Here is a 24,976-nt window from a genome sequence, read left to right on the forward strand (position 1 = left end):
TATGACCCCAATAGGGCGTATGCCATCTTATGACAACTCCTTTAACTAGAGTAATAAATGGAGTTGTACAAGAATAAAAAAAAAAATTCCTGAGCAAAAAAATAATGCAAATTTGGTCAGGAATAATCAGTGCGAGTAAACCTGTCTGTTTAACTGCAAATTGGGATAGTTTATCTATGTGATTTTTAATCAAGTGAAACTTTAAAAAATGCAGTAATATGAAACAACAAAAAAGGCATGATTTTCTCTAGTGTTTTGTCTGTATTGCATACTTCAGCTTTGACCCTGGTGACCACAGACTGAGGAGGGCCCCTCTGCAAGAACACTATATGGGCCCTTTGCTGTAAAGTAACTAATCAAATGCACAACTAAGCCTGCTGTAGAGATGGAAGTGGGGCCCTTACCTCTTGGGCCCCTGTGCGGCTGCACCAATGAAATGTCCACCAGCGCAGCGAGCATACACATGTCCTCACACACCTCTGGACGCTGGAATATTAGCTGCACAGTCATTTATGAATCAACCACATGTTCCCATGCGGAAAGCCCTTCAGACTGATGATCCTTGCCTGGTTTTAGATTAGGAATGTCATGTAGTTTGTACAACTATGCATATAAAACACATATATAATATACACAGTATAAAATGAGAGCGGATATAATATTTTGTACAGAGGACTCATACCAGCACAACCTGTTCGGTGTATTTATTTTATGAGAAATACTAGAGTAAGCCATTCGTAGAGATGGAATATAAATGTCCAGAAGGTGACGTCTGAGCCCCTACATTGTCAGCGCAGGGCAAGAGCACAGTGACCTAATAATTGTATTACAGACAAATGACTGGAAGCAAAAATGAAAAAAAAAATCTCTTGAGATAACACACTAATATGCAAAGTAGTAAGACTCATTTGGCGGTAAAAGGGTTACTTCCCACCCACAGTCACACTCCTCCACCCTTTTGCTTCCAGCTATGCAAGGTCTCTTTCTACCTCTCAATCCATATGGTGCGTGCTCAGTTTCCACTGTAAGTATACAGCTGTTTTTATCTGCGCAATGACATTTTAGGTCGGAATGTATTTACTCTGTGCTTTATGCCTTAAAAGTTGCGGATTTCCTGTATTTTTTTCCTAAAGATTATACATTTAATTTTTGGAATACTAGCCACTGACTTAGGTGCAAGCAGCACCAGCAAATGTATGGTGGGTTTCCTACATTTACATAAAGAAACCCACTATGGAGGGGTCTATAGGTCTGCTGAACTGAGCGTAAAGGGGCTCCAATTTTAATATAGCAGTCTAGTACAAGGGAAAACCACATGATCCTCAATGGAAGACAGCTTGGCACTAAAGTACAGCTAGAAGACCTTTTCACATGCAAGCCAGCACTCAGGGGACAAACGTACCGCAGTCCTTGCTGAACATGGCTTGGTTTTGGTTGCTTTTCAAAGATAGGAAATAATAGCCAGAAATGTAGAAAAGTAAAATCATAGAGTCTCATATGTTCAGGAATAAGTATTTCCAGGGGCAGATTCTTGGCATTGTCTACTTTTTAGCTTTAACAAGTAAAAAAACCTCAAGGATAGCAAATCCTAGTTTTCTCATTTGACCGTTCTGGGTTTGCAGATGTTAATTAGTGGGACCGAGTGAACATGAGATTATGTCACTCAATATATTTACTTTACTTGCTGTTTTATTTCTCTTTCAGTGCTAAATCCATAAAAAATAACAACAATGTAAATTCTAACTCTCAATCATCAATTATTATTATTTCTTAGGAATGTACTTTAGGAAAATAGGTGTGAAGGGTTTACACAAGGACAGGGTTGGTCACATCTTTGTTTTATTTTGCGTCTAACGTGAACTTGTGCTCTTCTGTCTGACTTATAGACTCTTTGAACAATGTGTATCAAGCATGGCGGGGATTATAAGTGTGCACACTGTGTATGTGTATATATACCAGAAAAGATTATGGCGCACCTACCAAACAATATCCATAGGGCTCAAGTCACACAGCAGATGCCAAAATAGTGTCCTTTTGACATATGCCAGGATTGTATACGTTTATTGAAACCTAAAATCCACCTTTCTATATTATGACAGTCTGCAAAACCGTTTTGACTACATGGTGTAGAATTTTTGTAACATGAAATCTTCAAGGAGAAGTATGCCAGTGTTTGTCTTAACATCATAACCTTTCCAGCAGAGCAAATGGTCTTAATGTCGGAACTAACCCATCACTACTAAAGTATCTGGCGTAGAAAGCACGTGCTAGGTTCATTATTAATGGCGGATTCAGATAACTAATCGTTTTAACAGAGAACATGATAAGTGAGTGAGGTGACTAAGCTACAAGAACACTGTTCTTTTCATCAGGCTCCTGCCAGCTAAATCAATGTGGCAGCAATTGTTTCTGTAGGTAACCTACTAATATGGTAATAAGGAATACAAAATGTGTAACTATAAAACGTAATCTTTACTAAATCATGTAAAAGAGCAATCTGGTCAATAAAATTGACACCAACAGATCACCTTAAGTGAATACCAACACCAATAAAAGTCTTAAAAGAGGTACAATCTACTCACTAGAGATGAGCGAGCACTTGCATGCTCGTTACTTGAAACGAGCAATTGCTAATGCTTGAATGCTCATTTTGAGTAACGAGTATTATAAGAGGAAATATATAATCAATAAGGGAAATCATAACAGCAGTAGAGTTACATTTAGTTGACAAAAGGGTGAAACTGGATATAACAGTATTGTAAGCACAAAGGGGCTTTCGCTGGAGGTAGATGTCAATCCTGGCACCTGGTCTGAACTAGAAGTAATATTTCCTGTTGTCTGTATAGGAAGATACAGTTATTTGTAAGGGCACAACGTGGCTCATCGTCCATTCACAGACAGCATCGTTTAAAGGGAATCTGTCACCTCAAAAATTATATATATACTAGATGGTAGCCCAATTCTAACACATCGGGTATTCTAGAATATGTATGTAGTTTATTTATAAAGATTTTAGAATAATACATTGCATACACAGCCTGTCGCTGATTGTTCGCGGCCGGTCATGTAGTATATAGCACAGCCCACATAGTATATAGCACAGCCACGTAGTATATAGCACAGCCCACACAGTATATAACAGTGCCCACATAGTATATAGCACAGCCCACGCAGTATATCACACTGCCCATGTAGTATATAGCACAGCCCCCGCAGTATATCACACTGCCCATGTAGTATATAGCACAGCCCACGCAGTATATCACACAGCCCACGTAGTATATAGCACAGCACCCACAGTATATCACACAGCCCACATAGTATATAGCACAGCACCCACAGTATATCACACTGCCCATGTAGTATATAGCACAGCCCATGCAGTATATCATACAGCCCACGTAGAATATAACAGTGCCCATGTAGTATATAGCACAGCCCCCACAGTAACACACAGCCCACATAGTATATAACACTGCCCATGTAGAATATAGCACAGCCCCCACAGTATATCACACAGCCCACGTACTATATAGCACTACCCATGTAATATATAGCGTAGCACCCACAGTACACTATGTTCCAAATTATTATGCAACTGACATTTGTATCGGATTTCCCTAAATGGTAGGTGCAAATGACAGTCAGTCTAATAAAAGTAATCACCCGTTAGAGTATACATCAAATTTTATTGAAGAAACCTCCCAATGATAACAGTATTATCTCCAAAATGAATAGAAACTTAAAATGCACTGTTCCAAATTATTAGGCACAGTACAATTTCTAAACATTTGATATGTTTTAAAGAACTGAAAATGCTCATTTGTGGAATTAGCAACATTAGGAGGTCACATTCACTGAATAAAAAATCTATTTAACTCCAAAACATCCTAACGGGCCAAGTTACATGTTAACATAGGACCCCTTCTTTGATGTCCCCTTCACAATTCTTGCATCCATTGAACTTGTGAGTTTTTGGAGAGTTTCTGCTTGTATTTCTTCCCTCCCTGAGCTGCTGGTTTGATGTGAACTGCCTCCAACCCTCATAGATCTTTTGCTTGATGATACTCCAAAGGTTCTCTATAGGGTTGAGGTCAGGGGAAGATGGTGGCCACACCATGAGTTTATCTCCTTTTATGCCCATAGCAGCCAATGAGGTATTCTTTGCAGCATGAGATGGTGCATTGTCCTGCATGAAGATGATTTTGCTCCTGAAGGCACATTTCTGTTTTTTATACCATGGAGGAAAGTTTGTCAGTCAGAAACTCTATACAGTATACTTTGCAGAGGTCATTTTCACACCTTCAGGAACCTTAAAGGACCCTACCAGCTGTTTCTCCATGATTCCGGCCCAAAACATGACTCCTCCACCTCCTTGCTGACGTTGCAGCCTTGTTGGGACATGGTGCCATCCACCAACCATCCACTACTCCATCCATCTGGACCATCCAGGGTTGCTCAACGCTTATCAGTAAACAAGACTGTTTGGAAATTAGTCTTCATGTATGTGTGGGCCCAATGCAACCATTTCTGCTTGTGAACACTGTTTAAGGGTGGCCGAATAGTAGGTTTATGCACCACAGCAAGCCTTTGAAGGAGCCTACACCTTGAGGTTCGAGGGACTCCAGAGGCACCAGCAGCTTCAAATATCTGTTTGCTGCTTTGTAATGGCTTTTTAGCATCTGCTCTCTTAATCCGATGAACTTGCCTGGCAGAAATCTTCCTCATTATGCCTTTATCAGCATAAACACATCTGTGCTCAGATACAGCCACAAATCTCTTAACACTACGATGATCACGCTTAAGTTTTCGGGAAATTTCTAATGTTTTCATCCCTTCACCAAGGCATTGCACTATTTAATGCTTTTCGGCAGCAGATAGATCCTTTTCTTTTCCCATGTTACTTGAAAACTGTGACCTGCTTAATAATGTGGAACATCATTTTTAAGTAGTTTTCCTTTAATTAGAATCATCTGGAAAACCAATTATCACATGTGTTTAAGATTGATTTCAGTGATACATTGAGCCCTGAGACACAATACCATCCACGAGTTTATTTGAAAAACAAAACAATTAATTCTTTATCACACTTAAATCCAATTTGCATAATAATTTAGAACACAGTGTATATCACACAGCCCACGCAGTGTATCACACTGCCCATGTAGTATATAGCACAGCCCCCGCAGTATATCACAGCCCACGTAGTATATAACACTGCCCATGTAGTATATCACACAACCCTCGCAGTATATCACACAGCCCACGCAGTATATCACACTGCCCATGTAGTATATATCACAGCCCTCGCAGTATATCACACAGCCCTCGCAGTATATCACACAGCCCTCGCAGTATATCACACAGCCCTCGCAGTATATCACACAGCCCTCGCAGTATATCACACAGCCCTCGCAGTATATCACACAGCCCTCGCAGTATATCACACAGCCCTCGCAGTATATCACACAGCCCTCGCAGTATATCACACAGCCCTCGCAGTATATCACACAGCCCTCGCAGTATATCACACAGCCCTCGCAGTATATCACACAGCCCTCGCAGTATATCACACAGCCCTCGCAGTATATCACACAGCCCTCGCAGTATATCACACAGCCCTCGCAGTATATCACACAGCCCTCGCAGTATATCACACAGCCCTCGCAGTATATCACACAGCCCTCGCAGTATATCACACAGCCCTCGCAGTATATCACACAGCCCTCGCAGTATATCACACAGCCCTTGCAGTATATCACACAGCCCTTGCAGTATATCACACAGCCCTTGCAGTATATCACACAGCCCTTGCAGTATATCACACAGCCCTTGCAGTATATCACACAGCCCTTGCAGTATATCACACAGCCCTTGCAGTATATCACACAGCCCACGCAGTATATCACACAGCCCACGCAGTATATCACACAGCCCACGCAGTATATCACACAGCCCACGCAGTATATCACACAGCCCACGCAGTATATCACACAGCCCACGCAGTATATCACACAGCCCACGCAGTATATCACACAGCCCACGCAGTATATCACACAGCCCACGCAGTATATCACACAGCCCACGCAGTATATCGCACTGCCCACGTAGTATATAGCACAGCCCACGCAGTATATCATACAGCCCACGTAGTATATAACACTGCCCACGTAGTATATAGCACAGCCCTCGCAGTATATCACACAGCCCACGCAGTATTTAGCAGTGTGGGCACCATATCTCTGTTAAAAAAAATAATTAAAATAAAAAATAGTGATATACTCATCCACCGTGATCCACCGAAGCTCTGACGATGCGCGCGCGGCTGCCGCCATCTTCCGTTCTCAGGATGCATTGCGAAATTACCCAGAAGACTTAGCGGTCTCGCGAGACTGCTAAGTCTTCTGGGTAATTTCACAATGCATCTCTGGGAACGGAAGATGGTGGCAGCCGCGTGCGGCTCGGCGGAATACGGAGGGTGAGAATAGCAGGTTTTTTAAATTATTTTTAACATTACATTTTTTTACTATTGATGCTGCATAGGCAGCCTCAATAGTAAAAAGTTGGGGACACACAGGGTTAATAGCAGCGGTAACGGAGTGCGTTACCCGCGGCATAATGCGGTCTGTTACCGCTGCCATTAACCCTGTGTGAGCGCTGACTGGAGGGGAGTATGGACCGGGCGCAGGGCACTGACTGCGGGGAGTAAGGAGCGGCCATTTTGCCGCCGGACTGTGCCCGCCGCTTATTGGACCAATCAGCGACTTGGATTTGCATGACAGACAGAGGCCGCGACCAATGAATATCCGTGACAGAAAGACAGAAGTACAGACGGAAGTGACCCTTAGACAATTATATAGTAGAGATATATATACAGTGGTGTGATACCCCGTGTTACAGCCAGGGGGCGCTGTGTGTGTGCTTCAGGATGCGCTTGGAGGCATAATTATGGTGATGAGACAAAGTCCGGCAGGATTGTAAATGGCCGGTATGTGTCGCAGAGGTGCTCTGCGCTGTAAGCCCAAAATTATATGGTTATGCTGGGACTTATAGTTCCACAAGAGTTTGTTGTGTTTACTTATAAGGGCAGGCTTATTGGGTTAGCTGGGCAGGACTGGCTAATTACACATACTCCCATCTAGGGGAGTGGTTACAACCATATAATGTGACTGAGGTCTGTTCACATGGGTCAGAGTGTATGGATCTGTTTGTTCCATGTGCAAGGTCCTGAACGGTCGGTGTTGGAAGCTCCTGTGAGTGAAGTCTTCCTGGAAGCACCTGAGAGACCGTGGACCATGTCAGAATTAAATGAGGTGCACTGTTCAAATGAAGCCATCAAATGTTATATGCACTGTCTATTGTCTATAGTGCATTATATATCCCTGCATTTATGGATAAATCAATGTGCTGTCAACTGACCTATATATATGAATATCAATACCGAAGACAGAAAATGTGCCATAACAACAATTATGAAATATTTACTTGAAATATAATTTTACTTGATGCAAATTTTAGAAACCTATACAAAAAATCTAAAATTTACAAATGCACAAAAAAAAAAAAAAAGGCACATTTTTCCTCTTCGATATTGCTATAACTGTTAGTTCCCCTTGGGACACATTACTCCCGACTGGATTTACAATTTTTTTTATATATATATATATATATATATATATATATATATATATATATATATATATATATATATATATATATAATATATATATATATAATATAATGTCCTCACTCTGGATATCACAATAATCATGAGGTTTGATTTGCATTTAACACCCTTATGGAGTATTAGATAATAAATCTTCAGTATTGAAGAATGTTAGTAACCATTGATGATCAACGTATAACCTAAATCAGCCAGCAGGCAAAGTGAGGTTAATACTCCCACTGTTTTAGTCACCATAACCCAGACCCGCTGGTCAATTTGATTGAGCGGGTCTGGATACTCTGCCGATACTCCTTTGCGCTAACCGCTATTATTAATATGCTATTCATCAGCTCAAATTAGATCTATATTAAACCAAAAAGGGTTTATATTATATCCTGTAGCGTTTCGTCTACTACGTGTCTTGGGGGCACTCGCTCGGCACGGGATTCAAGCACTCAGGCATGGTTTTTCCAGTTAAAACAGTCTGTGTGGTTTATTCTCTCCATAAACCATAGAAGCATGAACAAAAGGAAAACAGTCTTACATCAGACAGATAAATCCTCAATGTCGATAGTAGAGCTCTGCTCTCTCAGGTCTGTGGGCACACAGGCTGTGCCGTGTCAGCACGCAGGCTCTCTTGCCTAAACACGGTCTCTGTGTGCTGTTCAGGACATCCGTCCCCACTTGGAACCATCCAGCACACAGGCCACTCTGTAGTGTCCAGCCAGGACATATGGAAATCTGTCCACTCTGACAGACTCCCAACCACTCAATCACATGTGCCAAACACACCTCCATTAGGTAGCCTGTAACCACACCCACAGGTGAGGTAACATCACATGCAATGGTCACATGATCATGACATCACTGCAGGTCCTCAAACTCCTGCAGGGAAAAGGGGTACAGTGAGCACCCCCACTCAGAAGTGAGGTATATGGGTAGCCAGACCCTCCCATCTCTCATGGCTACCCGCAACCTGGACCCAGGTGCACTAAACAACATCTTCAGTGCTTATGTGCACTAAAGACAAAATACTCCGGGTTGCATCACAGGGAGCATCTATCCCTGTGACACATACCTCCCATTAACCACGTGACCACCAGTCACCCCACAATCCCTTACAGCAAGTTGAATATATTATTATCTCCGAAGGGACCTATCATCACTAATGTTCCATTGAATTGCTATGCACATATTTAGAGTCTTTCCCAAGTTGTTTCTGTAGTACATGGATTTAATTACAGAGTGAATAAGAATAAATTATTATAAATGGCTTTAATGGACATACTGTCCATGATTTCACAGCCATATCTACCCTTATATTCAGTTTGGGTAATTTTCAATCAATTGAAATGTACAGCAAATAGAGTAAAAAAATTTATCCTTGAAAGGGATCTGTTTTCACCAACCCTCCATTGAGTTAATCTACACATATAAAAAGCTCTTCCCTAGTTATTTTTATAAATGCAGTACAATAGTTTTATTACTAAGGGGATAAGATACCTAATTTTGCCACAAAATACTGGATAAGCTTATTGACTTATAAGCCGGGTATGCATTGTCCCTTCATCCCCATCCTGGTATGCATGGCCCCCCGTCCCTGTCATTGTATGCATGGCTCCCTCGTCCCTGTCATTGTACGCATGGCTGTTTATCCCCTATCCTTGTATGCATGATTCCTGTTATAAAAAAAAAAAAAAAAACATCCTATTTACCTGCCTACGCGCCCTAGGGGCACTGCATCTCATTCATTCCGGCACCAGCAACTCTCTCTTCAGGCCAAGCTATCACATGGCCCCGCTCATTAAGGTAATGAATATGCACTCCACGCCAATGGGATTGGAGAGACGTGCATATGCATTACCCTAATGAGCGGGGCCACGAGATCGCTCAGCAGGTAGAGCTGTTGGCCCCGGAACGAAGGAGATGCAGTGCCAGCAAGGGCGCGCCGGTAGGTGAGTAGGATATGTGCTGTAAGCCGGCGGCTGGCACTGTGCGCTGTTACACCAGTGGCACAGGCTTTAGCCACAGCCGCCGGCTCCCACCTCTGTGACCCGCTGCTCCCCCTTCCCCGCCGGCTTCTGGGACAATTGAGTATAAGCCGAGGGGGGTGTTTTCAGCACAAAAAAGTGCTGGAAAACTCGGCTTATACTCGAGTATATACTGTAAATTGACAAGCTCTAATGGACATATTGTCCACAATTTTATGATCATATCTACCCTTATATTCAGTTTAAATAATTAGAATGCACTACAGCAGTAATATGTATATTGGAGGGTAAGCTCAGTCCCATATAGAGAAAGAAAAGGGAAAAGGAGAAGTGAATGAGAGGATAGTCCCATCAAGCCATGAAATCATCCTATAGAAACAACCGAAATTGAAATTTTCATTCAATCCATGAGGATTGACGGCATTCATCCTGAATATCAACACTCTATTTTCTAAGGAGTGTCAGATCTAGGTCTCCTCCTTTAATATCCAGTTACTGTTGGTAAATTGCCCATCCTTTTAAGTTCTTTCCAATGTTATCCATGCACATTCTTGAAATAGCGATGGGAGTAGGAAGGAAGATTTTATTCTGTTAATTACTGGTATGTTCATCTTCGTCAAAATTAATAATTCTCATAATATGCTCTCTTATGTGGGTTTTCAGATCTCTCGTGATTTTACACACATATTTTAACTCACAAGTGCATTCCAAGTAGTATATTCCACAAGAAGAGGAGCAGTTAAGATGTTGACGGAGATGAAACATTTTTTCCAAAAGCATCTGTGCAAGATTTTTGAGGACCAATATTTGACAGGCCTTGAACATTCTGCAGGGAAAAAATCCAGGAACTCGTGGTGTTAATACTTTCTTGGTGCGTTTAAAATGACTGCATACTAATAGGCTTGAGATAGCCGTAGTTTTCCCACAACCTGAGGTTAGATATTTTTGAAGATCTCTATCTGGTCTGAGAATATCCCAGTGGCTATTCAGGATGCTTAACATTGCTGGCCAATCTTCATGATATTCTTCGATAAATTGAATACAGTTATTCGAGTTCTGAGTGCAAATTTTTGGAATCGAGAGATGCTTCCTCTCTGTTCTCAGTGCAATGTCATATGCTCTTTTGACCATCTTTTTGAGTAATTTCTCTCAGGAAGTCTCCCTTTCAGTTCTCTGGCTCTATGTTTAAATCCTTCAAATGTAGCACAATTTCGGCATAATTGCAGAAAGTCACCTTTAGGAATGGCCCTAATGGTTGTTTCAGAGTGAGTACTTTCGGCATCCTATATAGATCAGTCTGAATTCCATTTTCTGAGTCTCTCTGAATTATTATATCCATGAATATAATGTGGCCTTTATGGAGGGAGGTTGTAAGTTTGAAATGTAACTGATTATTATTATTGAGGACGTTAATAAACTCTCTAAAATATTCTTCCGTACCTCTCCATATTATGAGAACGTCCTCTATGTACCATTTCCACATTACAATCTGATCTACAAAAGATGACATTTCCTCAGAAAAAACACACTTCTCCTTCCACCATCCTAGATATAAGTTTGTAAACGTAGGTGCAACGGGCGCTACCATTGCGGTGCCCCACATTTTTAGATAGAAGTTGAAAAGGAAATAATTCCTTTTTAGAATTTATTTCAGGAGACTCAGAACAAATTCTCTACGTTCTAGATTATAATCAAAATTCTTTGAAAGAGCGAAATTAACAGTCCCACAGCCCCTATCCTGGTCTATACTAGTGTACAGACTCTCAACATCACAGGTGGGGAGTAATTCCTGCTGACCTAATTTAGTACCCTGCAATTCCTGCAATATTTGCATAGTGTCCCTGATATAGGAGGAAAGAGCGTATACATATCCTCTTAATTCCTGATCTAGCCATAGACTGGCTTTCTCTCAGGTTTCCTATACCAGAGACAATAGGTCTACCGGGTGGGTTTTCAAGATCCTTGTGGACATCAAGCATATAAAATGTTGCCACTTTTTGGATTTCTAACCGCAAAATAGTCTAATCGAGAATGAAAAATTGCTCTTATCTCCCACCCGTGGATAATAATCTTATTCTATTCTTCCAGAAATTGGGCTGTGGGGTCGCTCCAGTCCTGAGAGATCTATAGCACTCTTTATTGTTAAGTTGTCTTCTTGCTTCCTGAATATATTTGTCTTGTGGCCAAATTACAATTTTGCTACCCTTATTACTGAGCTTAAAAACCACATCATCACACTGTTTCAGTTCACCAGTTACTCGTCTCTCCTCAGTCAACCCATGGTCTTATAGTATTTTCAGGTAATACTAATATATCCAGGGTGATCATATCAACTAAAACTTAAACAGCGGTCAGATTTGTAAGGGTAGCATATTAGTGGATTTGGGCTTACAGACTTCCTTCTCCCACCTAGACCCCACTAGACTACTCGATGTCTTCCTTTCTTCCTGTATGTCACTACTTAATTCTTCCAAGATTTTCACTGCTTGTATTTCCTAACTAGAGAGAAGAAAAAGAGGAATCTCCTGTATCTTGTATGAGAGGTTCAATTTTGATTTGTAACGTTAAAATCTTTTTGAAGACTAATTTTCAACCAAAGAGATACAAATCCTTGATTATATTAAATTTGTTGAGAGCAGTTTTATTTTTTGTCTACCTACATCGGTTATCGGATGTTTAGAAAAGTTAATTATTCACAATGACTGCATGTCATTAGCGATCTGTTCAGTTCCTTCCTCCAGTTTTTGGTCGAACCCCTGAAACCCCAGTAGCCTCTGTCCCATAAAAAAGGCACGGTGAGGTTAGTCTTGCCATCCTGATCATCTCTCCAAACTCGGTGGGAGAATTGTTCAGAATTCGATTCTGATACGTTGCTACGCTCAGCATAAGTACCTGAGAATTTACGCTTTTGGTCCTCATGTTTTTTATTAGGATACATTTTATCATGTTGAGGCTGATATTTTTTTCCCCTAATTATAGGCCAAACCATTAGAATGGTCAGACTTATCTCTGAGATGTTTTCTCCTTTTACGTGTCTTAATTTTGGTTTCTATCTTTTCAATATATTGCAAATTTTGTTGAAAGCCTTCCTCAAAATCAGGTTTCCCGTCTAGTTTGTCCATTTTAGGGGTAAAATCGCCAAGTTCCTTCTCTAATTTCTCTATAATATATGTTTCATCTTCAATAAAAGTGTTAATTAATTGACGTATTAACGTGAACATTCCGTGAAGGTCACCTCCCATCTCTCTTTCAAACTAGGCTTAGTCAGATCATAACAAGGAAAAATTGAGACCCACAGACCTCTGAAAATCGGTTCTTGTTCTAGGCTTCAGTCCATGTTGCTTCCATATGATTAATCTGAATGTCTCTAAAAAAAAATTTTTAAGAGGTCATCCATTTCCAAATTGTCAATCAATGATCCTCTTCTTGTTGAATAATTCTCATATTAAGTATTGTTCTGATATTGTCCTTTAGGCATTCTCGCCTGGATTGTAGCTGGTTGGAAATCTTAATTTCTCTATTAAATTTATTTTTGGGGTAGTTCTACTTATGAGTAAGCAGGAGCCCCCAAAAGTGTTTATTCGTAGTCTAGAGATTAAACAAACATTGTGTCCAAACAGAACTCTATAGATATACAATGACACAATGACAAGAAGTAAAATCTCATCAGACATTATTCACATAGGTGGACACCACCGGAATTTGTTAGATAGCCAAGGAAATAGGGGAAGAGAAATGTGAATAAAATTGAACTTTTAATTTTATTAAGTAATTACCATACATCTATATAAAGATGTATTTAGGATCATAGTTCGTAGTGTTGCTATGTTATAATCACCACTGTGACCCACTAAATCCATCATGTCTTGTCTGCATACCAAGAGGTATCCCAGGCCTCAACAAGATTCTTCCACTTTGAAATCATGTATTGGAGAAAGGTCAGGGGGCCTTTTGATTTATTTACAGACTGCTGGGAGCGTGACCCTACAACTCCAGGAGTCTATGTGATGGAACATGTACTGAGGCTCTAGAGCGAATGCAGAAACTGAGCGACCTGGGTCATCAAAAAGTGACCTAGGCCCAAATCAACTAGAAGGTCTGGTATGACCGTAAAGCCAAACCAAGGGCCTATGAGGATGGGCTGAAGGTTTAACTGTTAGTTTCTATCTTGCGGAACAAATTGCAGGCTGCATGGGAGGGACCATACTCTGTATATAAGCGTTTAAATTATGTTGCCTATGTTGTGACCCTGGATGAACATACACGGCATCAGAAGATTTTTCATGTAATAATTTTAAAAGCTCACAATGACAGGGAGGTGTGTGTCTTACCTGTCTGCAGCATGCCTGAGGAGGGGGAGGGTGAGTTGCCCTTAGACTTGGGGGGCTGGAGCTCAGTGTATGGAGTCCCTGGAGTCAGCAAAGATTAAGCCTGAGCTATCCCACAGTCAGAAGTCATTGCTACTTGGGGTGCTCAGAGAATTCATAGAAATCTTCACAGGGAAACCTGGGAGGACTCATTTAACAAATCACCATGTAGACACTGGTACTCCTTCAGGGCTGGACTGGGACAAAAAAGCAGCCCTGCCACACAAATCCCACCAGCCCATATACTAAAACACGTCCCACCCCAGATCAGTGTATTCTTATCTACTTACTCTAGTGTTTTTGGTTTTTTTCAGCACTGGAGTGGCGCTTTAAGTGTAGGCTCCCTAGCCCCAGCGTGATATCCTCACTCTCTGGCATCTTCCCTGCTTTTCAGAACTGTTCCAGTCCCACGGTGCCATTTTGTAAGCTTCTGACAGCCGGAAGTCAGAAGTTACATCACAAGCTCTCAATGCAAGTCTATGAGAGCCAGGACGAGGCTCTCATAGACTTGCACTAAAAAGTGACCTCCGCGCTGCTCCATGAAACACTAGAGCTGTGAGCAGGTCCGTTTTTACAGGAGACTAACCGGAGAAATGCTGGAGACCAATGAAGGCACTGGAAGGTAAGTATGAGACAGGGGCAGGGGACTTACATTTAAAGCACCACTCCAGTGGTGCAATAAAAAAATGCTGGAGTGGTGCATTAAAGGAGCTATTTGAAGAGCCACACGTTAATGATGCAGCAGTGCGCAGAATAGACCACATCTCAATTTACATGGTGCTCTACAAAGCTCCGGTTCTCGGGATTATGGGGGTTCCAGCAATTGGCAATTTATCCCATATCCTGAGGAGAGGGGATTACTTGGGGTAACCCATTTAAACAGGTTTTCCAAGATTTATTTATGTTTGCCCATGGGAATATAAAAAACAAACCAATAATGACCTTCCCTTAGTTCAATGCAGCCTCTCCGACAACAAGACAGGAGAAGTGTGTGTACATACAGAATAAGGCTATGTTCACATGGTCAGTATTTGATCAGTATTTACTCGGACTCCCATGACAGCACGACGAGAGAGGGGATCCGCCCATTAGGAACAGGAAACCTACAGATACAAAAGGGCGGCACCTCTCCCCTGCATCAGTTGGTTTCCTGTTCCTGAAGGGACGGGTGCCTACAGATTAATCTAAAGGAGCCCAGGCCGGCCGGCCGAATCCGGTAGCGGGGGGGTCTCCTACCTCAGCCGGTGCGGAGAACCCTGGAGACGCCACGGTGGTCCTGGCTGGACTGCACGCAGTGGCGTTCGCAGCAGGGAGCGGAGTCGAGTCCGGAGGATTTCCTACCTCCATCAGTGTCAAGCGCCGGTAAGTATCTTCCATTGGCGGTGCAGCGGTGCGGCGTGCATGTGGGGTGCCGGCGTCAGGGATGTGTGGGTGAACACCCGGAGCGCTGCGATCCGTCCCCGGCGTCCTGCACCTCTCTCAGCGTGTGCTGGAGCGTTTCCTGGTGCGGTGACGTGAGGGGGCGGAGTTAGTAGCCGCTTCCGGGTCGCCGGGTGTCTGCGCATGCGCAGTCAATCCAAAATGGCGGCGCCCATCGCATCCTGGACACCGGTTTTCCCACAAGGCTTCCTACCCTCCCTGCTGTGTCCTGAGCCAATTGGGATAGCGCTGGCCTATCTGCTGACCGGATCCAAGGGGGATTTAAGCAGATGACGAATTCAGAACCCTGCTTTTGGTTGCAATTCATCATGGAGAGTGGTGGTGAGCAGCAGCAGCAGTTGCTGGATGAGGTGCGTCAGAAGCCCAAAGAGAAGGACAGAAGCGACCAGTCCAGTCGTAAAAGCTCATCCGGGCAGAGGTCCAGAGCTTCGACTAGGAAAGAACCCCCTCGTATTCCGGTACTTTACTTTGGCGCACGGGTAAGTGATCTACGTGAAAGTTCACTCTGTGACGCGGTCCCCTTATACTTTATCATTCTAGGGGAAGAAGGCGGACAAGTCAAAACATAAGTAGTGTGCCCTCTGTGGAGTCCCCTTACCAGATTCTTGTCCCAAAAAGCTATGTGCCCCCTGTATACAACAGACGGTGAGGTCTACAGGAGTGGTTGGGTGGAAGCGACATTAGGTCAGATAGTAGTTATCACCTATATTGTCCTCCCCTAGGTAGCGGAAGAATCTGTGAGTGCAGCAAACCTAAAAGAGATGATCCGTTTGGAAGTAAGGGAATCCCTACGGTCCCTATCCCAAGCGGGAGGTTCAAAACATAGGACCCCCCTGGACTCTAATTCTTCGGAGGAAGAAAGAGAAGAGGGTGCCTATCACTCCAGTCCTTCCTCCTCTTCATCAGATGAGGAGTCTGGACGATTCTGTCTACCCCTGGATAAGATTGACAAAGTGGTCAAGTCGGTTAGGGGCACAATGGGTATAGAAGAACCCAAGCCGCAGCCATCAAAACAGGAGATGATGTTCAGCGGGTTGGATCGTAAAAAACATAGATCTTTTCCGGTGAACGAGAAGATCCAGGACTTGATCCTCCGGGAATGGAAGAAACCGGAGAAAAAGGGTTCCTTACCGCCTGCATTAAAACGCAGGTACCCTTTTGATGATCCAGTTGTGGATACGTGGGATAAAGCCCCTAAGCTGGATGCGGCATTGGCAAAAGCATCAAAGAAAGCCTCATTGCCATTTGAGGATATGGGGACTCTCAAGGACCCCATTGACAGAAAAGCAGATACTTTCCTTAAAGGTACCTGGGAGACGGCGGCTGGATCTCTCAGACCAGCAGTTGCCGCGACATGTACAGCCAGATCTTTAATGGTCTGGCTGGATCAGTTAGAGTCCCAGCTCAAGGACGGCGCTTCCAGAGATACTATTCTGAAGGCTCTACCAACAATTCAGAATGCTGCGGCCTTTCTGTCAGACGCGTCTGTGGACTCAGTCAGAATGAGAGGCGGCAGGACTCTCCAACGTGGCTCGTAGAGCCTTATGGTTGAAGTGCTGGTCAGGCGACATTCAATCCAGAACTAAACTCTGCGCCATCCCATGTAAAGGGGAATATCTCTTTGGTCCAACTCTGGATGAGTTGCTGGAGAAAGCGGGGGATGACAAGAAGAAATTTCCTAATCCGTCTTCAGCATCCTACCATCGGCCCTTCAATAGAAGGAGATTTGGTCGCGGAAAAAAACGCGGGTCCTCACCCTCTAGAGAGAGTTTTAGATGGGAGGATAGACGCGGAAGAGGTACGGGCTACATGTTTCGCCGTTCCTCAAAAGAACAGAAAAAACCGGACCAATGACTAGAAATCCCTGTGGGGGGTAGACTGTCAGCATTCTCCTCAGCATGGTTTGATATTACGAACAGTAAATGGGTCCGAGGCATTATATCAAAAGGTCTAAGGCTTGACTTAGATCACTGGCCTCGAGATAAATTTAAGTTAACCCCTTTACGTTCCTCCCCCCCTTGAACAAGCAGCCCTGGAAGCAGAGGTCATGAACTTATGCTCCAAAAATGTTTTGATCGAAATCCCAGAATCAGAAAAAGGGAGGGGATTTTACTCTCCTCTTTTTCTGATCAAGAAGCCAGACGGATCGTTTAGAACGATCATAAATCTCAAAGGCCTTAATGAGTTTCTGGTCAATGAATCGTTCAAAATGGAAACAATCAGTACAGCAATAAAAATGTTGTTTAAACACTGCTTCATGGTAGTTGTGGACTTAAAGGACGCATACTATCATGTTCCGATACATGAAAACTTCCAGAGATTCCTGAGAGTAGCTGTGTCAATGGGGGGACAGATTCGTCATTTCCAGTTTAGAGCTCTTCCCTTTGGCTTATCAGCGGCTCCTAGGGTGTTTACAAAGTTAGTGGCCGAAGTCATGGCGCACTTGCGAGAATCTGACATCCTGATTGTCCCCTATTTGGATGATTTCCTTATAGTAGGAAGTTCAGCAGACCATTGCCTTTCCCAACTAGAAACAACCACAACCAAACTTGAGCATCTGGGGTGGATCGTAAATTATGAAAAATCCCGATTACAGCCCCAAATGATACAGAGATTCTTAGGGCTATTGTTAAATTCAGAAACCCAACAGTATTGTCTTCCGCCTGACAAGTTGTTACACATCCAACAACAGGTGTCTAAAGCAATTGATAAACCATCCATGACCCTTAGACAGGCTATGTCACTGTTAGGATCTCTAACCTCATGCATTCCCGCTGTCCGTTGGGCCCAATTTCACACCAGACCTTTACAGTCCGAAGTACTGGTTAATGATAGAGTTTTACAAGGGTCCTTGCAGAGTCAGATTACTTTGGGTCCAGAAGCCCTTACATCTCTTAGATGGTGGCTAAACATTGACAATTTATCGGCGGGAGTTCCCTGGGTGACACAGGTGACACGTATTGTAACAACGGACGCTAGCCCTTCGGGTTGGGGAGCACACATGGATGACATGATAGTTCAGGGTCTATGGGACCCCCTAACATCAGCCTCCTCCAACCACAGAGAGTTAATGGCAATTGAACTTTCAGTTAAAAAATTCCTCATATATCTGCAGGGTCACCACGTCAAGATCCTCTCGGACAACCAGGTGGCGGTCGCATACATAAATCACCAGGGTGGAACTCATTCCAAATCTCTGATGAGAGTGGCGGACCGTTTATTCCAGACAGCGGAGAACCATTTTCTATCTTTAACCGGGTGGGGGTCCGACTCCGCAGAATCTGAGGGCGCATTCCACCAGAGCCATGGCTACATCCTGGGCGGAAAAATCTGGAGTATCAATCGACCAGATATGTAAGGCGGCCACATGGTCATCCCCGTCCACCTTCTTTAAACACTATAGGTTGGATTTGGGGGCCTCCTCTGATCTCACCTTCGGGTTAAGGGTGCTGCAGGCCATAGTCCCTCCCTAAGGTACATTATATCTCTGTAAATCTCTCGTCGTGCTGTCATGGGAGTCCGAGTAAAGCATTAAGCTACTTACGGGTAGCGGCATTTCTCGGAGGCCCATGACAGCACCCTTAGTTCCCTCCCTATTCACGTGGGGGTTGCACCTCCTATAATGTATATATCTCACGTATGATACCCAGTTCCAATATATGGGTTATAATATTGTATATAAACTGTATATAATGTATATTTTTGTGTGCCACTAACCGTGGTAGTCCTCTCAAGGCTCTGAAATACAACTGATGCAGGGGAGAGGTGCCGCCCTTTTGTATCTGTAGGTTTCCTGTTCCTAATGGGCGGATCCCCTCTCTCGTCGTGCTGTCATGGGCCTCCGAGAAATGCCGCTACCCATAAGTAGCTTAATGCTTTTACAACAGTATTTGCAATAAAAAACCAGGAGTGGGTGATAAATACAGTGGTGACGTGTTTCTATTATACTTTACCTCCGATTTTCCCACTCCTGATTTTGGCTTATAAATACTGAGGCAATTACTGAACTTGTGAACATGGCCTTAATACAAATACTAAGAATTACACCCAGTATACAGGACAGGAGAAGTGGTACCGTGCAGAGTGTGTATGTATGTGTGGGTGTGTAGTGGCTCCACACAATTTACTATGTGTGTACTGTACCAATATGTGGACTATATTGTTGTATGTCCTGTGGAGCTGTGATATAGTTATTTATTGGGCACTGCGCCTGTGTATATAACTTGTAGTGGAGAGTCCACAACATATACAGAGCTCCACACTATATACTGTGTTATAAAGCCTGGTATTGGTATGTGGTGTGTATATTATTCAGTGTAGAGATGTGCGTGTGTATATAGTATAGAGTCCACACTGTCTAATATACACACAGCACCATATTATATACACCTTCCTACACTATAAATATACACAGCACCTTACTATATGCTATTTACACAAGTGCTTGCCATAAACTTAAAGGGAACCTGTCAGCAGGATTGTTCACAGTAACCTACACACACTGTCAGGTCAGCGCCGTTATACTGATTACACTGATATCTGGGGTGATGAAATCCGTCTTGTGGTTGTTGTTTAATCTTTATTTTCAGTTTTGAGTTAATGATATGCCTGTGCTTCGGGGCGGGGCTGTGGGGGTCTTCATGTGGTACTCTGATTAGGTATTCATAATGCAGACTGCTGACAGGTCACTGATCCCTCACTGACCTGCCCCCTAGTTACTTAGAGGGAGGTAGGTCCAAGCCCCCCTGAAGAAGCAACATCAATGCTTGCGAAACTCCCTTCGGGGTACATAGCCCCGGTGTACGTAGCCACGGTCTGGGCAGGATTCACCTTCACATGGGTAATTAACCCTTTGACTTGATTACTTTATTTGTATGATATACAGTAACGAATGCTGGTATTATTTTGTGCCAATCTGGGCTATTTATAAGCATGGTGTTAACTGGATTGATTCATCCGGTCTTTCCTGGCGAGAAGCTGGCTGAATTGATCCATTTTTTTTCTACCATGTGGCTATTTACTAATTGGGTCAGTACTAATTAAATGCGGTATTTCGTTATTTAAAACCTGTTTCTAGTCTTCGGCCACATTGTCACCTGTTGTGAACTCTGTTTTTGGGCTCCCTCTTGTGGTCACAACTGGTACTGTGTGAGTGCTGTCTTTGGGCTCCCTCTGGTGGTTCTTTGTGTCATTCTGCAGGTCTGAGGCTGATCAGCTGTCTCCTTATCTGTTAGCTGGTTTCCTATTTAGTTCACCTGGACTCTCAGTTGTTGCCTGCTGTCAATGTCTTCAGTGCTATTTTGGAGCTCTCCTGCAGTCCTTCGTTATCAGTCTCTTCAAGAGAAGCTAAGTTTTGCTTGGTTCATTTTTTGACCATCAGTGGTCATATGTTTCTTGGTTTATTTTTTGTTTCTTGCCCAGCTTGCTAATATGTGATTTCCTTGCTTGCTGGTAGCTCTAGGGGGCTGAGTTTCTCCCCTCACACCGTTAGTTGGTGTGGGGGTTCTTGTATTCTCAGCGTGGATATTTTGCATAGGGTTTTTTACTGACCGCACAGTTCCCTATCTGTCTTCTGCTATCTAGTATTAGCGGGCCTCATTTGCTGAATCTGTTTTCATTTCTACGTTTGTGTTTTCCCCTTACCTCACCGTTATTATTTGTTGGGGGCTTCCTATATCTTTGGGGTGATTTCTCTTGAGGCAAGTGAGGTCTTACTTTCCCTCCAGGAGTAGATAGTTTCTCAGGCTGCGTCGAGACGTCCAGGATTTTAGGCACGTTCACCGGCTACCTTTAGTGTGTTGGTTAGGATCAGGTTTTGCGGTCAGTCCAGTTTCCACCTCCCTAGAGCTCGTGTCTATGTTCATAAACTTAGCTAGTCCGTTTTGTGATCCTCAGCCACTAGGATCATAACAGTCACCTATGTGGATCACCATTCTTTTAAACATCCATATACTGTACATGTTCATAAGTAAAAACCTTTTATAATTATTATATGTATTTATAGATTTAATTTTGTACAAATAAAATTGTATCTTGTGTGATGCAGCGCTCACTAATGGGTTGAAGAATACTCACAACGGGATAAATGCACATAGGACTGTATTTTCTTAAAAAGTTCAACTGGGTTTATTACTCCATAAACCCCAGCGGCACAAAACACAAAGTAACAGCCTTCATAGCATGGCAAAACAAAGGAATAAGCAAAATATGGAGGGCACCATCTAAAGGACTAACAGTCCAGTATAAGGGGATCAATCCCACAGCGTACAAAAGCACAGTGATAAATAAACAAAAAAGAGAAAAGCGTACGCTGAAGAAAAGGGAGACCACCCAAATATATATGAACCAATAAACTTTATTATAAAGTGCACACAGACCTACAACATGTATAAAACCATTTAAAAGCAGAATTACAAAATCTACTCTGTAAGATGTAAATAACCCCTCCCCCCCTTACTCAAAACGTCAGATAATAAATATTAGATGTAAAGTAAGCATAAACTCCAACAATAAAGTAACGTGCCTGTACCACAAATATAACTAATGCAAGTGGCACCTGTACAATAAGAGGTGTCAATCTAACTGGATAAAAAAGAGTATACCTCTAAATATGCATGTAAAGAACAACCACATATCATTTAAACAAGTTAGCCCAAATACAGCTTGTCACTTACTCTGCTCCTGACGAAGCCACCGTTGTGTGGCGACATGCGTTGGGCTTTGGCCCCCCCCTGTCCTTACCTTTGTCATCTATTGCCTGCTCCAGCCATGATTCACAGGACCACGTGACCACCTGCAATTTTTGGCCGCATAAGAGTAACGTATTTCCACATTGTCTTTTTTTACTAACCATCTGGTTGAGCATTGGTCATGTTCAATAGTCACTTGCTGTATTTGGGCTAACTTGTTTAAATGATATGTGGATGTTCTTTACATGCATATTTAGAGGTATACTCTTTTTTATCCAGTTAGATTGACACCTCTTATTGTACAGGTGCCACTTGCATTAGTTATATTTGTGGTACAGGCACGTTACTTTATTGTTGGAGTTTATGCTTACTTTACATCTAATATTTATTATCTGACGTTTTGAGTAAGGGGGGGAGGGGTTATTTACATCTTACAGAGTAGATTTTGTAATTCTGCTTTTAAATGGTTTTATACATGTTGTAGGTCTGTGTGCACTTTATAATAAAGTTTATTGGTTCATATATATTTGGGTGGTCTCCCTTTTCTTCAGTGTACGCTTTTCTCTTTTTTGTTTATTTATCAGCATGGCAAAACAAAGTAACAGTGTTCATAGCATGGCTCTGCTCCATCAGGACTGTGACCATTTGGTAGAGTCCAATATTCAGGCTCGCTCTGGAGCCAAACACACACAGACTGGGTTACCTGCTTGACAGCATTGCAAATTTTCACCACTTGGCATCACATGGGTCCTGTCCTCCTCTGGAGAAGCTGCCGTACGGGGATCACCAACTTGCCTGGCAAGCATACATTAGTCAGTTCCAGACCCACCGAAGGATGATAGCTTCCTCCACACAGTAGCATCACCGGCTCTGCAGATCCATGGCCTCACCTCGTGCTCTTCATGGATTCGGTCGACACACAGGACCTCCCAACACAGAGGCCACTCAGGATCACGGCCTCTCCAGGTGCTCTTCAGGGATCCGGTCCCCACTCTGGACCTCACAACACCCAGGCCTTTGCTCACACAGGACCTTCCAGCCCAGAACCATTCAGGTCCATACTCCGAACCATGTGACCCACACCCTGGTAACATTACATAGTTGTAACCACTCCCATAGGTGGGAGGTGTGTGTGGCTAGTTCGACCCGCCCAGCTCTCAAACTAGCCCTGCAAGCCTCCCTTAAAAACTGAGCAAATACTTGTGGGAATACAGGTCCCAGAACAACATTACTGGCTTGCAGCACAGACTTCCTCTGCGACACATACCGGCCATTCACAATAATGCCAGACTTTGTCTCATCACCACAGTTATACCTGCGACTGCCATGCTTTCCTATGGCCTCAATATACCTCCATGCATATTCTGAGGAGACCATGCAGCACCCCCTACCTGAAACAGGGGTCACTGCATCACACTTGTAATATATAATGACTCAGATTCTCCTTTTCATTGAATTTTGCAATAGTCAGTATATTGGTGGGTACTGTTATAATTTGTGACTGGTATTTTCTATTCCATGGTAAAAGAAAAGAAAAAAGTCAGCATGATGTCCATCTTAAATCTTTGCTAAAAATTCTTCTTTGTTCAGTATTCCCCAAAAAATTTTTGGGAGTAGAATGGTACAGTCAGTGTTTAACCTCTTCTGAGGTCCAGGTTCAGTAAATATGGACAGAACATTAACCTTGACACTTCTTGAACCAGGCCAACAAGAAATTATAAAATTAAACCTGAAGAAAAATGAGGCCCAATGTGCTTGTCTTGCAGACAATCTATTAGCTGTACGAATATATTTTGAAATTTTTGTGGTCAGTAAGGACAGTCACCGGATGATTGGCCCCTTTCAAAAGATGTCTCCATTTGGTGAAGGCAACTTTAGTAGCTGAAAGTTTTTTATTTGCAATGTCATTATTCTTTTCTGCAGATGACATGGTATGAAAAAGGAATGCACATGGATAGAGCTACATCTTGTCTCCAACTCACTGTGACAAAACAGCTACCACTACAGAGTTCGGCATCAAACTGCAGTTCAGGATTTGGATGGACTAGTAATGGTGCCGAAGTGAAAAGAGTCTTTAGTTTGTCAAAAGCCACTTGTGCCTCTGGAGACGAAGAAAACACTTTGGTTTTCTTTGTGAGTGAAGTAATTGGTAAAATGATTTTTGAAATGTTTTTAATGAATCTTCTGTAGAAATTTGCAAATCCTATAAAGCACTAGACGTCTTTTAGATTTATTGTGGTAGGCCACTACCGTTCTGACTTTTCTGGGATCCATGGTCCGACCTTCTGGGGAGATAACATATCCCAGAAATTGAATTCTGGTTTGTTCAAATTCACATTTTTTGAGATTGATATAGAGCTGATTCTCCTGTAGACCTTTCAAGACTAATTGGACATGCCTGCGATGCTCCTCCAAGGTATCTGAAAATATAAGAATGTCATTGAGATAAACAACAACAAATCGATCCAAGAAATCTCAAAAAAGTCATTAATGAAGTGTTGCAAGGTGTCAGGGGCATTGCTAAGGCCGAAAGGCATAGCCAGGTATTCAGAATGTCCATATCTAGTTCTAAAGATGGCTTTCCACTCATCTCGCGGGCGAATTTGTATGAGATTATAAGCCCCTCTTAGATCAAGTTTGGTAAAAATGTTGGCAGAGCGCAGCCTCTCCAGCAACTCAGGAATTAAGGGGCGTGGGTAGCGATTTTTAATGCTAATCTTATTTATTTCTCTGTGATCAATACAAAGTCCTTCTTTTCTACAAAAAACAAGGGTAGAACGTTGAATTAAGCCTTTCTCTAAATTTTCTCCTAGGTATTCCTTT

General features: G+C 42.8%; 1 protein-coding gene across 3 annotated transcripts in view; it reads left to right on the forward strand.

The window, feature by feature from the left end:
• Positions 1–353: 353 nt before the first annotated feature.
• The window catches only part of LOC143784732 (excitatory amino acid transporter 1-like), a 213,159-nt gene continuing 188,536 nt past the window's right edge, over positions 354–24,976 (forward strand). Inside the window, exon 1 of one of the 3 annotated variants that reach the window (XM_077273310.1) lies at positions 354–1,024. The gene's annotated coding sequence lies outside the window, so the exon portion shown is untranslated. The remainder of the gene's footprint in view (positions 1,025–24,976) is intronic. The other 2 variants (XM_077273345.1, XM_077273318.1) reach the window with 2 other exon arrangements.

This window comes from Ranitomeya variabilis, chromosome 1 (assembly GCF_051348905.1).
Source record: "Ranitomeya variabilis isolate aRanVar5 chromosome 1, aRanVar5.hap1, whole genome shotgun sequence".
NCBI lineage: Eukaryota > Metazoa > Chordata > Amphibia > Anura > Dendrobatidae > Ranitomeya > Ranitomeya variabilis.